Genomic DNA, 4,619 nt, shown 5'->3' with positions numbered 1-4,619 from the left:
ATTTGTTTAACAGTGCTTCATAGTAACTTAACATACCAAAGAAAAAGGCCAATGAGTTAAAGAGACTTCATTTACAATTTAAATCTTGGTAAAGTTGTTAAAATCTTAAAATTTTAGCACATGCCTGAATAGGATTACAGATCACTACAAAACTCTATTTTTATTTAACTAAGGTGACAATAAGAGATTTGAAAGGCAAATATGTAGGGTTCTGTAGTTGTTAACAAAACTTAGTTCCTTTAATATTAAGAAGTTTTAACTAAGTGATCGGAGACCTGATCATGACAAAACATAGAAACTTTGTTTTCTGGGCAAAGAAAAATGTTTACGTTTTCTTATCCAGAGCTGTTGAACAATTCAAGAAACCTTTCTCTTTTTAAACAGAGGGAAAGCAGACTTCTATATCTTACACCACTGTACTTTAAAAATCCGTTCATTTCACTCTTAGTCAGTTCTGACCACACCTAAAATTCCTTTCCAAAGATTTTCCTTTTACAAATTTCTTTTGCATTCAGATTTTATCCTATGCCATCTTTCCAAACAACCATCCTATTTAGGACAAAATTACCTTATTTTACATTCAACAAAAAATGCATTCTGTATCCTCCTTACATATCTCCAGCATATGTAAGGATGCATACAAAGTTGCATACATACAGAGTTGCTTTTCTACATACAGAGTTGTTTCCCTTATTTCCACCAGCCTTCATTACATTAAGTAGAATTTTGCATTCTTTAGAAAGCTTAGTCTCCAGTGAGTGAAGACTAAGTAGTAACCAATTATTCACTGTTACACCAAAACCTCTAGATGGCAAATTTATGAATCAGTTAAGCACAAAACAAGTTTGCCAACAGATTTAAATATCCTTAATTTTTTGCAATAAGAAGTCAAAAGCACAAACCTACATCCAGTACTCAATGCTTTAGCACTTTATCCTATTTGGAAAAAGACCTAGATGTCCAACGAATTCAATCCCATTTACCAGCCAAGCAAAACTTTAAAAATTCAGGTTGCCAAAGACTTTGAAAGCTATTTTAACAATTACCCATGAAATTTGAGACAATTAACCATTATTTTAGTCATCATTTTACTAACAACTCACAACAAAGATAACACAAGTCTGTTTGACCTTCCGTAAACCTTGATAGAATAAAATTTTTACATGTAGTGCTGATAACTTAAAGACATGTCTATCTTAATTAAACCAACAAACTTAACTTGGTTTAAATACTGAATTATGTTCCACCTGGATCCTCCTCATTGTCAATTTTTACCTGAGATACTGGTGGGGAAATCTGGAGCGGGTGGTGTTAAGTCCAGGGGGTGCTCTTCTCGCTCCTTGATGGTGAGGGGAGGAGGAGGAGCCATGGTGCCAGAGGCACCGAGGATGGTACAGAAGCCAGTTATGCAGGCCGCACCCCAGGTGGTGCAGAAAGAAGGGGGAGGGGGAGACAGTAGAGGCAGAGTGCTGTCCAAAGTCAGATTAAGGGCTCCTGGTTTTCGAGCTCATCAGTTCCAACAGGAGCAGAGATCATGTTTTCCTGCCAACAAGGGGGATAGGCAGTCCATGTCAGGCCAGAGAAGACAGGGAATTTCCCCGAAACAAAGGGAGTTTCCGCAGCTGCTTGAGAATATTCCTTAAAGTCCCCGTCCCGAGGTAGAGTAATCACAGTTATAGCCATTAACCCAGGAAATGAGTGAGGGAGAAGCCCCCATATGTGTTAGAAGGACCAGTGAGAGAGAAGAGAGTCAAGAGTCCCCTTTGCGTGGGATGGCCTGTGTTTCCTCCAGCAACCTGGGTTTACTCGGAGGAGGCCTATTTAGATAATTATCATCCAATATGTCAGGAGAGAGTTTACTAGATGACCCATTAGGTCAAACACATTCCGCAAGAAGCCCTTAGGTAGGGGTCCTGGTGTAGGGCAATGAAGGCCTAGGTATGAGCAATGAAGGTACCCTAGGTCCATTTGCTCTGTTTCTTACAGAAGAGATCTGATAGATCCCACTAAGGCCATGCATTGTTACAGAAGATCAGTGCTTTCCTAAATTTTGCAATCTGAATTGTTTCCAATGGGTTAGAAGGCACCCCAAGGGAGAGTCCTTGGGAACCAAAGAAGCAGCCTACTGAGGCCATGCTCAGGAAAGTAAAGAAGGTCCATTACCAAATCCCCCCCCCCACTCCCAGGTGGCGTCCCACACAGGATATGTCAGAGGTTCCCATGTGTCAAAAGCAACCAGAGGCGTCCCTCAAACAAGACATCGCTATTGATCACCAGCCTGCCTTCCTGTGAAGGCATTCCTGCCGTAAAAGGCCCGGAGGAGCGATGCCAGCATCCCTCCCCTACCCATTGCATCCTAGGCTGCTGATGGGTGCCTGATGAATGGACTGAAATACCATGCCTTGAAGGTTGTGCCGTGAAGGTTACACCTTATTTTGTCTTGCCTTGAAGAACCAGCTGTTTTTAACCCATGGAGACCACCAGAAAAGTTTTACAAGGTGAAATTACCAAATTTTGTAGCCTAAATAATTAGCAGAGGACCTTGATGGAAAACAATAAAGATGGAAATCCATCATGTTCTTTTTTTTTTTTTTTAAGATTTTATTCATTTATTCGACAGAGATAGAGACAGCCAGCGAGAGAGGGAACACAAGCAGGGAGTGGGAGAGGAAGAAGCAGGCTCCTAGCGGAGGAGCCTCATGTGGGGCTCGATCCCAGAACGCCGGGATCACGCCCTGAGCCGAAGGCAGACGCTTAACCGCTGTGCCACCCAGGCGCCCCCAAGGAAATCCATCATGTTCTAAGCAACATTCCAACACATGTGGTCCTTACAGACAGCTTCCCTAGGAAACGGTCCCTGGCTGGGTTTAATTCCATCGGGTACTGGTTTTGGCCAGCTCCAAGTGGCGGTCCAGCGGACAGAAGCGGCTAGACCAGGGATGGGGAGGGGATCACATTAGCTCAATCAGGAGGAAACCGCACATAGGAGTCTTTGGATTTGCAGCCGTGCTAGTCACTTAGGTGGCTGTCCCCTGCCCAAGACAGACAACTTTGTATAAGGACAGCAGTAAAAAGAGGGCATCAAGTTTCTGGGTCTTATTACCATCCCAGCCAGGTACTAACTTCCAGCCAAAATCAGGCTTTCTCCTCCCCATAGAGCAGCCATAGTCTAGAGGATTACAGCCTCACCGATCCACATGAAAGTGTTCCAATAAGACCGTATTCCTTGAAGAGCCCCTGAAATGACAGTAAAGGAAGAGGAGATAAAGTACTCACCAATTTTGCACTGAATCTCAGAGTCCCGATGTAAAGACTCAAAGCCCCATGTTTGGCCGCCATATGATGAAGTTGGAATATAGGTGAGGTTCAGTGGGGTGGAATCCGGAGCCGACGACCAAGAAAGGATTCTTGAGTCGTCTTTGGTACAAAATGGTGGTTTATGAAAACATGGGGACAGGACCCATGGGCAGAAAAAGCTGCTGCCCTGGGTTGTGAGGGGCAGCTGATTATATATGATGGAGTTGGAGGAAGTAAGGAAAGAGGGAGGTTGAGAAAGGACTTTCATATGTTAAAGAAGACTCACAGAACACAAGAGGCCTCCCATTGTCAAGCTAAGGTTGTTTACAGCTCTTCATGTTAAGGCATTAACATGAAGATAGTCAGGAACTTCCTGGAGGAACATTACACTCTGCCCACTTCTAGTATCTGTCTATGGGCTGCAGGTTACAAAGACATTCAATTGTATTTACATTTCCTTCCGGAAGCTAGGTTTTTGATAGAAATGTTTTGTTCTTGTAAACTGTTAAGACATTTGTAAAGTGAGGGAGACTCAAGTCTTGCAAGATTGTGGTCTCTATAGGTTAACAATTTCTTTTTCCTTTAGGGCAGCCAGGAGTGCCTGAAGAATGTCACATACATCCCAAAGGTGGAGGGTTATGGGGGTATCAGTTTCTGCTTTGTCCTCAGCTTGCCTTCTGTTCCCTCATCACTATCATTCAAAGATGTGTAATACCACACTTTTTAATCTCTTTTTTTTTTTCATTTATGGTGGGCACTATCTGTCACTGCCTATAACTTAATTTTAACTGATTGACTAACACTTTACTGCTCTGGGGGTAAATATACCTGACTTGGCTAACCCTTATTTAGAATTGTCTGTTTTTAATTTTTAACTATTAAACACCAGACTAAGATAAGCATCTAAGTTTGTGCTTCAAGTAAAAAGCCCTTGGGTGAAAAGGCCAAAAATCTAAAAGGGGGAGAGATGGGGAAATGTTCTCTTTATTTGCATTTCTCTGACGTAAACATTTTCTTTCCAGACGTGTAGCTGCTTGCATTGTTTTCTTTTGTTCAGGTCCTTTGTCCAGTTTTCTTCTGCAGGGTTTGGGGGTTTTCCGCATTTCCCTTTAATTACAAACAACCTGTCGTGGGCCTCCCCCCCCCCAATCCCTACACGCCCGCTCGGCTCGCTGGGCGTGAAAAGCCACTTTCCCAGGTGCAATCTCGGCGCGTTGTCACAGACTCCTCCCCGGTGTCACCACCCTCGAAGGGCGCGGAGGGGCGCCGTTTTCGCCACCGCACGCTCCTGCGCACGCGCAACCCGCCGGCCTCACGGCCCC

This window comes from Ailuropoda melanoleuca, chromosome 5 (assembly GCF_002007445.2).
Source record: "Ailuropoda melanoleuca isolate Jingjing chromosome 5, ASM200744v2, whole genome shotgun sequence".
In the NCBI taxonomy this organism is placed as follows: Eukaryota; Metazoa; Chordata; class Mammalia; order Carnivora; family Ursidae; genus Ailuropoda; species Ailuropoda melanoleuca.
The sequence above is the reverse complement of the archived record's forward strand: the minus strand, read 5'-3'. Positions refer to the sequence as shown.